Consider the following 13,572-nt stretch of genomic DNA (forward strand, 5'->3'; position numbering starts at 1 on the left):
TCAAGCTGGAAGGTGACTTGTAATAAGATACAACACAATACATTATCTTCATAATATTTTCATGATATACCTGAGGTGGGCATTCCCATGCTCAGCTTTATAAATTCATTTTCATGTACACGAGACAGACAATCTTCTGAGTGTAGACTGATGATTCTGGTAGAGCCATCATCCCTTAGATTGGATGATTATCTGTGTGGCAATGGTGTACATTTGATGTCCTTATTTTCCTGAATATATATCACAGCCCGGATGGATGACACTAGATCTGGGGTCTTCAATCCCATTCGATATTCACTCAAAGTACAAGTCGATCCATGTGAGAGATGTTCTTGAGTTGAGCATGGAAAGACATCGCCTGATTACCAGCCAATGATGTAAGCTGTTAACAGGCGCGAGAGGAATCACCGATAATGATGATGACCCTTAAGGTACTACAGTACAATTCGCGTGGTTTGAATAAGGGACTTGGCGTCGAACACCACATAAAATCTTTCTGTCGAAGGCCATTGATGTAAACCTGTCGCCGGAAGTGAGAGACTTGCCATTGAGGCATGCAAGCTTCAAAGTACTGAAAGGGTTGTTCCTAGATCGACTTCTTGGATAAAGAGCTGATGTCGACAGGAAGCGACCTGTCATAGGAGGGCCTTAGTGAATCCCATATCAATGACATGGAATGGAGAAAATTATTTTAATGGAGGTGAAAACGATCTGGTGATATAAGGTTCAGGGTGGCGGTCATGAAAGAATGGAGCGTGAATGTATTGCAGTGGGTGAGACACAGGTGAATTCTCTGAGCGACTTCTCTTGAACATATCAGTAACGCTGACATGATGGATTGGTAGCTTTAACCCCAAATATGGATGGTGTGACGGAACCATGGTGATGTGACCAGTGAATGGAACAACCCAACCTGACTCGGATGCGGAGTGAAAGTGTCATGTTCAAGAGTGACTTGCTACCAACAAAGTTTCTTCAAGTTTTCTTCCCAATTTTTCCCCAGTCATTGCTGACCACTACCTCTTTATTTTTGTCAAGATTGAGGAGGATAAAATATGCTTGTTCTATAATTTTCCCTTCGGGAAAACCCATCGCTATGTTTTAACGAGCCTAGCGATAGTGAAACTCGTTCTTGTCTGTTATGGACAAGTTTGTCGCTATTAGGTTTTAACGAGTTTAACGACAAAGATAACTCGGTCATTTTCAATTTTAGAGAGTCTGAAAATGGACGTAAAGGAAACTCCAAATATCCTTTTTCGTCATCTAATCCCTTAAGTTTGGAAAAGTATAAAATCATACAAAAGGGATGAATTTTCGGTAATTTTAATGAGCCGAACAAAACAAGTGCTTGATCTTTTTGTGTAATAATCCCTCAAGTCCAAAAAGATTAAAATATAAAGGAGGGATAGCACTTCCGGTCACTTTAACGAGCTAGAGAGGCCAATGGCTCGGCAATCTTTTCATATTTTACAAGTCAGTTGAAAAGAGCTTAAAGGAGACTCATGTTTTGAGGAACGAGTGATAGAATCGGGTAGCAGCTGATTCCAGGTAAGGTTTGGAATTTTCCAGCCACGGCAGTGTCACAAGGATGGCTAACAAGATCACTCTTCGAAGCTGTTCCTCAAAAGGGGTAAACAATCAAGTGGAGGTGAATGATCGGCCAATACAGAGTGGAGGTGATGATGAGAACACGACCAAGGATTCAAAAGGCTGATGATAATACATTCATGATGGTTATTTACTGGAAAATGGTTCATTTTTGAATGAGATTAAACTCTAGGGGAACACTTGCTCATTGCTTATGTTTATTTTTTAACGAGCTTGAATTCCGTGTTAAAACTGCTCGAAATAATGGTCATTGATTTTCTTGGTTTTACCATTAATAGATTTGTTCCTTCAAAGGTTGTACTGCCTACTCAATTGCTTCATCAAACTAGTTAGAAATGAACAATATATGTTTGAAAAATGAGTCAAAACACTAATATTTTACTTGAATTACATGAAAAGTAATTTAAAAGTGGTTTTTTACCTCTCATTTTACCATTTCATTTCAATTTTGGTTTGTTGGAGCTTTGGAGGTGCTTTCCCCCTTGATTTTCACCAGCTGATTCAGGGAGATTCTGTGGATGATTTTTGGCGCCGTCTGGACCAGGTAGGAGCTAAACTTGAGCTCTTTCATTTCATCCTTTACATTTTGCATTCTGAGCATGTTTTCTTGTTTTTCTAAGCCTCTGGGGTTTGAAAAACTCGCCCTGGCTCCATCGCACCCTTTCTACATCGAAAGGTGTGTTGCATGCTAGCCTGTCCATTGGCCAGTTAGCATGCAATGCACCCAGAACACTGCTGGGGGTGCGATGGGTGCAAGGAGGGAAATGTGTGCATAGTTTTTCATGGAGATTTTTGCCTATTTTTCACCAAATCAGGATCTAACTCTTCTCTTGTTTGTTTTTAGAGATTCATTGGAGCAAAATTTTTGTTACATGGTGAGAACGTGAGCATGAAGAATAGGACATGCCTGCTTTACATGATCCAGTTATGGTAAATCCACTGTGAAATTGTGGCCTGTTCAAGTTTTTCCACATCTCTAGCATGACGCAACAAATCAAATTGTTGCAGTATTTTCTCGATGCTTGGCATCCTACCAGCCAGGTGTTCCAGATTAGGGGCAAATATATCCCCTTGACTATCGTGGACATCTATTTTTTGACCGGCTTATCGAGGCGGGGTGCCCCTATCTCATTATCAGGTTCGGCCCGTGGGGGTGAATCTGTGAGAGATTACATTCGTAGGTATTGCAGAGAGGGATCTCAGCCGATTAAGGATGGCAAGATCAATATCTGAGATGTCACTGAGAGGCCCTTGAGGACCATTCTGTTCACTTTTGCTAGGATGGCTGGTAGTGCGGCTCTTCATGTGGCCAACCGGTCTTATATGCAGTATGCCTTAGAATGGCTTGAGCCAAGGTGTTCAACTGGTGTGATTCAATACTCTTTGTGATGAAAGAACAATTGACTAAGGTGAAAAATGGAAGATTGAACAACTTTGGATATGGTTCCATTTTGACCGCTTTTGCCTTGGAAAAGATCCCGCTGATGCAGCCGCAGTATATTTCACTTGGTTTACCTCCACCGACTGAGCCACAGATTCAGAGATGGGTCGACAATATGTCCAGACATGCTGGTCAGTCTCAGGTTTCCTTTTCTGATACCTTCTTCGGGTGGTTCGATCATCAGGAGATGGTTTTTTCTGAGTATCCATATGCTGGTACGGATTTTCGGGGTGACTCGGATTTGGTACTGCCGGCTGGCGAGCAGTGGGGTGCCATTGGTAAATTCTTTGACCATATCTTTGTTTATCGGTTCTCTTTATAATGTTCGTGTGCTTTATTCCATCAAGACTAATTAGAACTCATGTTCTCATGCAGATGTTGGACCAGTTCGGCCAGTAGTACGCTTGAGAGTGTCAGCTACTGCTCCAACATGAGAGGTTGTGGGAAGGGCTATCCTACGCGACCTTGATGTGGCCGAGACTCTTTCAGCATTACAGGATCAGGTCGAGGGCCTCACTCTTAGTATTCCAGATGTGAGGACTGACGAGCTGCCTCTAAGGTTGCAGCGACATACTACTGGCGTGTCAAGTCAATGGACTAGGCTTTTACGCATGATTGCACAAGCAGTGACTTGTTATCACTAGCATCATTAGACTAGGGTGCCCCCTAGAATTTTGAGTTTTGGGTCATTTGACCAATCTTTTCTTGGTTACAGAACATTATATGTAAACCATAAACAGTTATATATATATTTTTTATTTTCGGAGTTTTATTTTGGTTAAGTTACATGATCCTGATGCAAATATTGATGAAATGCTTCTTTTTATAAATGTTGAAAATTTCTATCTAACACATAATTTGCCAATGAGTCTGTTAATGTGTTTAAGTTTCTGGAAATATGCTGGTATTGAATAAAATCAAATTGCCTTTCCAAAATCTTGACCCTTAGGAACATGTGATAGATAGCTGGATTTCGGAAGGAGTAGATACCAGTGAGTTGTAGTATGATGAGCTGTGAGTCTAGCCTGACGACAAGTCAGTGTATGCCATGTGAGATGGCATCAGAGAGAAGTTCTATCAACGCACTATATTCAACGATGTTATTTGTTGACCGACCAATACATACCCCTCTGAAACTTACTAACTCGCCGCTTGGATCAAAAATGGCCCAGGCCGCAGAAGATAGGTTCCGCGAACTACGACTCGCTCCGTCGGCATATCCAACAAATGATTCCAATAGGTTCGACATCTGAAACAAATGTAAAAAGTGGATTACTTGACCAAAACGATTACCCTTAGCGAAAACAAAAATGTAACAAGAGCATATGGGTTACTACACTGCATCATGTGTAGTAACGCTTAAGGTACAACCCGTTATGCGGTTGCGCCAGTGGAATCCCATCATAATCCATTAACGCGCAGGCTCCTTTTGCTAATACACATTTAACAATATAGGGGCCCATCCATAAAGACTTGAATTTACCTGCTCCCAATTTATCGGATTCTTGGTCGTAAAGTAAGACCAAGTCACCTTCTGAGAAGACACAGGGTTTGACATTCTTGTCGAACTGTGCCTTGACTCCTTTCCTATGGGCTTCAATAGCCAAAGTGGCATCATGACGGGTTTCATCCAATTGGATTAGTTCCAAGAAACGAGCCTCCACTTCTGAAGTTCCGGGGAGAAGGTCGATTGCGAGTTTGAGGGACGAGATTTCACACTGAACTGGTAAGATTGCTTCTAGGCCATACACCAGTTGGAAGGGTGTAAACCCGGTTGCATTCTTTACCGATGTTTGGTATGCCCACAAGGCCGAGTATAGGATCAGGTGCCAACTCCTTTTGTGGAATCCAATCATTCTTTGCAGCATGCGCTTCAGGACCTTGTTGATTGCTTCAACTTGTTCGTTGGCCTACGGGTAATATGGAGTAGAGCTATCGTGAGACAACCCTAATTTGGCAGCTAATTCGGCCATCATGTGATTGCGAAAATGTGATCCATGATCTGTGACTATAGCCTGTGGAATGTCGAATCTGGCGACTACATGATTGAAAAAGAAAAGGGCAGCTGTTTCACCAGTGTTATCTAATGTAGGCGTCGCCTCGGGCCATTTGGTAAAATAGTCAACTGCGACTATGATATATCGATGCCCCCCGGTTGAGGTGGGGTTACATGTCATGAAATCAATGCCCCATTTGGCAAATTGCCCAACAACAACTATTGGCTGCAGAGGTGCGGGTGGTCTTCTGGTTTTGCTATCGAAAATTTGACAGGCATGGCAACTTCTGATTGCGGTTATGTAATCTTTGAACATTGTTGGCCAGAAGTGTCCTGCAAGTAAAAATTTTTGCGCTGTAGCGTAACTAGATTGATGCACCCCACACGCGCCTGAATGGCAATCATTCAGGACTTTTTCGGCTTCCTCATGGCTGAGGCACCTCCTCGGAACTGTATCGACACCACGACGGTAAAGCGTATCACCGACGATCATGTAGTCTTTTGATTGGTATCGAATACGTTTTTGTTCGGAGCGGGAGGTATTGGACCTATATTTTTGGGTTTGGAGATAGATGATTATATCTCCATACCACAGATTGCTTGAAGATATCAGAAACAAAGATTCATCCACGATTGTTTCTTCTGATGTTTCATCGTTGGATGACGATGGGAGATCGCATAGTAATTCCGCAAAAACCAGGGATTTCTTTGACTTGGATTTTACAAATTCCAGATCAAACTCTTGAAGAATTGCTATCCATTCTGAATATTTTCCCCCCAGCAACTGTCTCGACAATATATAAGTCATGGGGTTGCAATCTGACAAAATGGTAGTTTTTCGAAAGAGGATATAGTGTTGAAATCTCTGTATCGCTTGAACAGCTGCGAGTGCTAGCTTTTCAACATAGGAATATTTGCTTCCTGTATCATTTAAGTTCCTACTTAAATAATGTTAGTGAGGTAAATCCCCTCTATGGATAGAGGCGATCCTTACTAGCCCAGAATGGGTCTAGCAACAATCGGTCAATGCTACTATGCAAGTTCCTAATTGCAAATAAAAGGTAGGCAATGAACACCTACTTGGATTCCAACGCTATTATTTGATGAAGATCCGTCGCTCTCGCTCCTTCGCTTTGGCCGGTCACAATCCTCCACAATCCTCGTGGATAGACACCTGCACACACAAAGAGAAACACAAAAACAAGCGTGAAATCTAATAAATGCAATTATACATCAGTCAGAAAGGACATAACTCACATTAACCATTACAAATACAAATGAGAGTGGAACCATAATAGTAGTCATCTATTAATAATCAATAACAAAGAAGAGTACAACCAAAGTTCTGACGTTGAATCCTTCTCAAGAGGGTCCAGCCAGCAAGTCTCTTAAGCATTCACCCTTGGAGGTAGATCTCCCAAGACAAGAACTCTCTCTCACACAAGTTCACACAAGAAAGCAACACTTCATAACCTTCCTTAAGCTCTCTAGCAAACCCACACTTGTCACACCAACTACCTACTAGCAGCAGCAGACTAAGCACTATCAATTCCACACTATCAAAAACTAGCTGCTCATGGCAATGGTAGAGGTTTAAATAGGAGAAGGAGTCTCCATGAAAGGTGGGAGGATGAGCTTATCTCCAAGGAAGGTGGCTCAAATGACGAAACAGACATGCCAGAGAAGGGAGGGCGACATTTACAAGGCCAACAACCAGGTCTGGAGTCATCTGGAAGGCCGGCTGTTATAACAAACTCGCCCAAACAGGATCAGCGCGGGTGTATAACTGCACTGGAGCGCTGACATCGCATCTGAATAACGAAGAAGGTTGTGTCAGCGTGACTCAATACAAACATAGGATGCGCTAGCTTATGAAATTCGACCAGCGTGGAAAACACGTGTGCTTCCGCGCTGGCAGCGAATTCGTTGCACTATCAGGTGCCAGTCAGTGCGGTTATTTTGATAACAGTCGTAATGATGGAAAAAACTTTGGCAAAGTGGGTCATTTGGCCAGACTAGAGAGCATGAGCATGATTAATTTGAATTCATGACACAGTAGGAAGACTGACAGGGAGAGAGTGACAAATTACTGTGTAACAAATGCCCCCTAAAGCATGAAACCCGAGAGAGTGGGAGGGGTGAAATGCTTTACAAAACTCGCTGAACTGGAACACCACCAGGAAGAACCTGTATGTACGTACAACTGATATCTCTATTACACGTAGTCTAAGCATGGGTGCAGCCATCCAAAAGACATACGAAAAGGTCTGTGGTATGGACACAGCCACCCAGCTGAAGAGACCATGATGATAAGAAGGTATGGGCGCAGCCATCCCAAAAAACTCAGGTATGGACGCAGCCATCCATCAATGAGTCATGTAATAATAATCCACAAAATCGCAACTTGGTTTGCAACAGACAAAAAACCAGGGTCTTGCACTCCATCCCTACCCGAACAAAGTACAAGTCCAAGCATGTGAATACATGAGTCGAAGTCGAACATGCATGAACATCATCTGATTACCAGCCAATAATGAAAACTGTTAACAGACGCGAGAGGCACCACCAATAATGACAATGGTCCTCAAGGTACTTATAGGCACAATCCGCGGCGTGTGAATCAATGAGCTGGTGTCGAACACCCGTAGAATCATCCGATCGGAGGCCAATGATGAAAACCTCGCGTCGAACACGAAGAACCTGCCATTGAGGCATGCAGGCTCTAAGGCACCTGAAGGGAGTCTCTAGGACACTTTCCTAGATAATGAGCTGAAGTCGACAGGAAGTAACCTTGATCGAAGGTGGGCCATAATGTTTCCCACATCATCGACGCGAGACCAAGAAGGATAAAATATTTTGTGTGAGACATCAGAGGGAAGTGGTAAGTTTGCAGAGGTCAACTTCTCTTGAACATATCAGCGGCACGACAGTGGATTTGGCAGTATCTGACGTCAAATGAGCAGAGGTCATGGTGACAAGGCAATGAGCAGATGAGAGGGAAAATAGGATAACCCAAACCCACGGAGGCCAGTGTAAAACAAGATGAGAAATCCCCACCCAGACACGAATGCAGACTAGTGCCATGTTCAAGAGCGACATATTGCTGACACGACAATTATTACAGTTCCATTTTCCCCACCATTTCTGGGAGGTACCCCAATTATTTTTGGATGACAAGCTTGACGGGGATAGCATATGCTTGGAAGGTGTCATTTCGACAGTGTCCGATGCCATTGAGTTTTAACGAGTCTGACAAAGGAAGAACTTGGCGTCTTTTCCTGTTTAGAGAGTCTGAAAAGACAGCAGAAAAGAAAACTCCAGGGGGGTCCTTTTTTGTAAAGTTGTGTCTCTCGAGCCCGAAAAAGTATAAAACAACGCTCGAAAGAACCGCCCGACCAGTATGATCGAGGAGTACTTTTCGTAAGTAGTGACTTTGACCCGAAAAAGTAAAAATGTGGTCAGAAGTACGTCATTTTGGAGCCAATTACGAGTCCGAAACGACAAAAACCCGGCAATCTTTTTTAGTTTAAACGGTCGAAAAAAGAGCTTTAAAGGCGACCACCTCTCATTTCTTTAACAAGTCGAGAGGGGGACTCGACAATCTTTTCATCTTTAAACGGTCAGAAAAGAGCTTAAAGGTGACTCGTCCTAGAGGAACGAGTGGTATAAAAGGTAGCAACTAGTTCTAGCAATGGTGGAACTGCTCAAACATATAATGGTCAAGAGGCCAGCTAATAAAACCACTCATCGTTGCGGTTCCTCAAGAAAGGATAAACAACCAAGTGAGAGCATATGATCGGCCAAAGAGATGGTAGCAATGGAATGAAACAACCAAGGCTCATCTAGCAGAATTCAGCGGATAAATATGGCAATCACGAGATGTAAATCAGGTATGGGTTCATTTTTACACAAGCTTGAACCATGGATAACTTTTCTTGGATTCGGTTTCATGTTTACACAAGCTTGAAACGAAAAACTATGCTTGTTATAAGTTCGCATGCCCCCAGCATAATAACGCAAATCGAGGTACATGCCCCCCAAGCTTCATTGCATTCAACAAAGTGGATGGAATGAAGGTTCACTCTCGAGGTCGATGAAAGACTCGACCTGTATTTTACGAGATCTTAATCAAAAGACTCGATTTGGAAATGGAGGTGTTTCATTTTTTAATGAGGTTGACACAGTAAAAGAACTATCCTCATGACACCTAGTTTCATTTTTTAAGGAGCTTGACACAGGATAAGAACTATGCTCCGACCAGACCCAATTTCATTTTTTAGGGAGCTTGACATAGGAAAGTGAACTACGCTCCGACCAAACCCAATTTCATTTTTTAGGGAGCTTGACATAGGAAAGTGAACTATGCTCCGCCAAACCTAGTTTCATTTTTTAAGCAGCTTGACACCGTAAAGGAAATATGCTCCACACCGTGTTTCATTTTTTAACGAGCTTGACACAAGACAAGGAACTGTGCTCCACCAAACCTAGTTTCCTTTTTTAAGGAGCTTGACACTGAAAAGGAACTATGCTCCACCCGAACTTCATCATAATGAATAGAAAGTCGAGGCTTCCAAGATTGCCACTCTCGGTGGAAGGGAAACATCTTGGAAGTCGGGGCCCAATGCCCCCAGGACACTATGCACGATGGCGGCATCACTGGATCCAAGCATGGGATAGGTGGCCACGTAGTTGATCTGTGGTGGGGTAGATACAACTGGTGGATGAAAACTAGGAGGGGACGACAATGGCGTGGGAGGCATCAGGGGACTAACGAATGACACTTGATCGATAGTCACAATTCTTCCATCGTGCGGAAAGCAAACCACATGGAAAAGCAAAGAAATGAGGGCCCCAATGGCATAAACATAGTCGTGACCAAGGAGAAGACTAAAGTCTAAAACACCTTCGGTAACCAAGACGTCTATATAGACGGTTTTGCCTCCCAAAGTAATAGGGAACTTTGGGAGAACTCCTAGAGATGGACAGGCTTCTCTGTCGAAGGCCAATAGATTCTGAGTGACTGGCCCAAGCTGCAGGGAACCTAAAGCTTGCCAAGTAGTGTACGGCATAAGACTGACAGACGCCCCTTCATCCAAAACAGTGCCAGGTACTGCCGTAGTACAGGCATGTACTATGATCTGGAAAGGCATATGGGATGGAAGGCGACCGGTGAGCAGGCGATTCCAATCAAAGGAAGCGACCAGACTACTTGGTGGGGGAATCGTATGATTGCCCACATGTGCTAAAGGAACCGAACGAGAACCTTCGGGAGCAGCTGGGTTAGGAGAATCATTTCGGGACTTAGGAGAATCTGAAGAGACGAGAAGAACATGGGCGTGATGCTCGTCTGAAACAGAGTGATCGACGGGCGGACTCGAGTCGACACTCTTTCCGACCAATGGTTGGTCTGGAACAGGCTGGGGACAGCCGGGTTCGGGAAGAGGAGGTTGGACAAGAGAAGAATATGAATCAATCTCTCTGTCAGCAGGGGAACGATCTGCGGCTACAGAGAGACGTTGATAACCAACGGGAAGTTGGGGTGAAGGAGCTGTAAGACTTTCCAAGGCACTGGAGGCTTTATCCATGAGTGGACAAAGGTGAAGGGGATGATTGCCTTCACAAAGTCTACAGGGGATCCGAATCTTCCCTTCTCCCTTACCATTCCCAACTGATAAGGTAGCATCACCGTGAGCTTCAGAGGATGATGAGGGGCGGGCTGGATCGCGAGACCATACTTCTAGTACCCTCGGAATGCCAGGACAATCGCGAAGAAGATGGTCCTCCTTGCATAATCGACAAGGAAACTTGACCTTCCGCGAAGGAGCAGAAGGTGGCCCGACTTCAGGGGGACTCGAAGGAGTAAGAGTTATACTTGTAGCCTCTTAGGGGACTTCTTCTTCTTGGTCTTCTTCTTCTTCTTCTTAGCCACCTGGTTATTTGAATTGAGACTTTCACCAGGCGAAGTACAAGAGGAAGACGTAGAAGTAGGTGTTGAAGGGGAGAGATACACCTTGGGATCAACATGATGTTGTTCAGGTGGAGGGACCGATGGACTAGCAGCCGATACGGCAGGGACCAAAGAGGTTGAAAACAACCAAACAGGCAACCCGACAGTTAACCCCGAAAGGGATAATGTTGCCATATAAGGAGAACCAACATTCCCGAGAGGAGGGAAATGACCAGGATTCCCGTCAGGAGGGGAACTTGGGTTGGTGAACCCCGGAAAAGTTGTCGTGGCAAACAAAAAGAAACCTACTCAATGTTGTGGGGAAAAATGCCTATGCAGGACGATCCTATCCACCTAAGGTGTGACAGCGCCTTAGCAACAAACGAATACAGCTATCATGATTTCTTCCTTTATGAAATGTGAAAGAGGGGAGATCGGCAGACTTACCGTTGTCTTCCGGTTGTCCCTCTATCTAGATCCTCTTCTCTTTGTGTGTCCACAGCTACTTGTCTCCTCGCTTGCTCAAGAGAACAGCTACTTGAATCCCACGAGATCACAAGAGAACAGCTACCTGTGACAAGAGAAGAACACAACACAAAGGCAAATATACATATTCATAAATGATTCAGGATTAGAAGTAAATCAAATACACTAATGCAATCATACAAATACACCAGCATATAGGAGCAAATCAAGATAGCTTTATTGATAAGTAACAGGGTTCAGGAAGAGATACAACCCATAGGGCTCCAATCCAGCATCTCCTTCCCAGCAGAATGGAATTCCTTCTTCAGTTCCCTTCAAAGCATTAAGCACCCAATGATCCAGTACCAAACCAACAGCAATTCTTTGCAATCACAAAATTCCAGCCTTTTGATCTCATGGAGGAGAGATCTATATATAGATGTTTGGAGAGAGGATGAGTCAGCTTGAGATCTGACTAGTGTCCTCTCCCTCTATCAGTTCTTGAGTCCACTTGGAGGTTCTTTCTTCCACTTGGAGATTTGGAACCTCTTACTCATCACCAGTCGAATTCCTTGATGAAAGTGTCATTTTGGAAGCTTCCTGGGCATTGACACATTGAGGAATGAGCCTGCCACTTGTCCAATTACGCTCAGCGCAAGTAGCCTTTGTTGGAGTTGACATTCAACGCAGGTAGACAGTGGAGCAGTTGACATTCAGCGCAGATGCTCAGTGGAGCAGTTGACATGATCCAGAATTGGCTTGATTTTGAGTGTTTTCAGGTGGAGAACTTCTGTGAATTGCTGTGGTTGGTTTGCCTTGTTCCTCTAGGGGTAGGAACAACATGTTTAGGGACTTTGGATCCCTTAGATTATGGACATTTCATGCTCGAGGTTGCAAGGCACAAAAATGTCTATAACAATTGCCCCGTAAAGTATGAGGCCGTTTATCGGGTGAAATGCTTTATCCAGGAGGGTCCGAAGTTCATCCATCTGCTGGGAGGAGACCTGTAATAAAATACAATACAATACATTATGATTCATACTGCTTTCATGATCTAGCTGAGGCGGGCATTCCCATGCTCAGCTTTATAAATTCATTTTTGTACATAGAACAGACGATCGTCTGATGGTAGACTGATAATTTTGGTGAAATTATCATCCTTTGAGTAGGATGATCATCTGCTGCAATGATGTGCATGTCAAATGTCTTTATTTTTCCTGAATATATATCGCAGCCCGGATGGATGAAACTAGATCCGGGGTCTTCAAACTCGTTCGATCTTCACTCTAAGTACAAGTCGATCCATGTGAGAATTGCGTTGAAGTCAAACATGGAAAGACATCGCTTGATTACCGGTCAATGATGTAAACCGTTAACAAGCGCGAGAGGAATCACCGATAATGATAATGACCCTCAAGGTACTGCAGTACAATTCACGTGGTGTGAATAAAGGACTTGGCGTCGAACACCACGCAAAATCTTCTGGTCGAAGGTCATTGATGTATACCTGTCGCCAGAAGTGAGAAACTTGCCATTGAGGCATGCAAGCTTCAAAGTACTGAAGGGGTTGTTCCTAGATCAACTCCTTGGATAATGAGCTGATGTCGACAAGGAGCGATCCGTCAAAGGAGGGCCTTGATGAATCCCACATCAGTGACATGGAATGGAGCTAATGATTTTGATGGAGGTGAAAACGATCTGTGACATATGATTCAGGGTGGCGGTCCTGAATGGATGAAGGATAATGTATGGCAGTGGATGGGAACCGATTGACTCTTTCTGAACGACTTCTCTTGAACATATGGCGACATTGATGCGATGGATCGGTAGCATTACCCCAAATATGGATGGTATGGCGAGACCATGGTGATGTGACCGGTGAATGAAACAACCCAACCCGTTTGTGGTACAGAGGAAAAGTGTCATGTTCAGGAGAGACCTGCTACCATCAAAGTTTTCTTGATTTTTTCCCAATTTTTCCCCAGTCATTGCTGACCAGTACCTCTTTATTTTTGTCAAGCTTGAGGAGGATAACATATGCTTGTTCTATAACATGCCCTTCGGGCAAGCCCATCTCTATGTTTTAACGAGCCTAGCAATAGGGAAACTCGTTCT

The sequence above is a fragment of the Pinus tabuliformis genome, chromosome 3_2, assembly GCF_031772625.1.
Source record: "Pinus tabuliformis cultivar Carrire ecotype Pingquan chromosome 3_2, CPIR1, whole genome shotgun sequence".
In the NCBI taxonomy this organism is placed as follows: Eukaryota; Viridiplantae; Streptophyta; class Pinopsida; order Pinales; family Pinaceae; genus Pinus; species Pinus tabuliformis.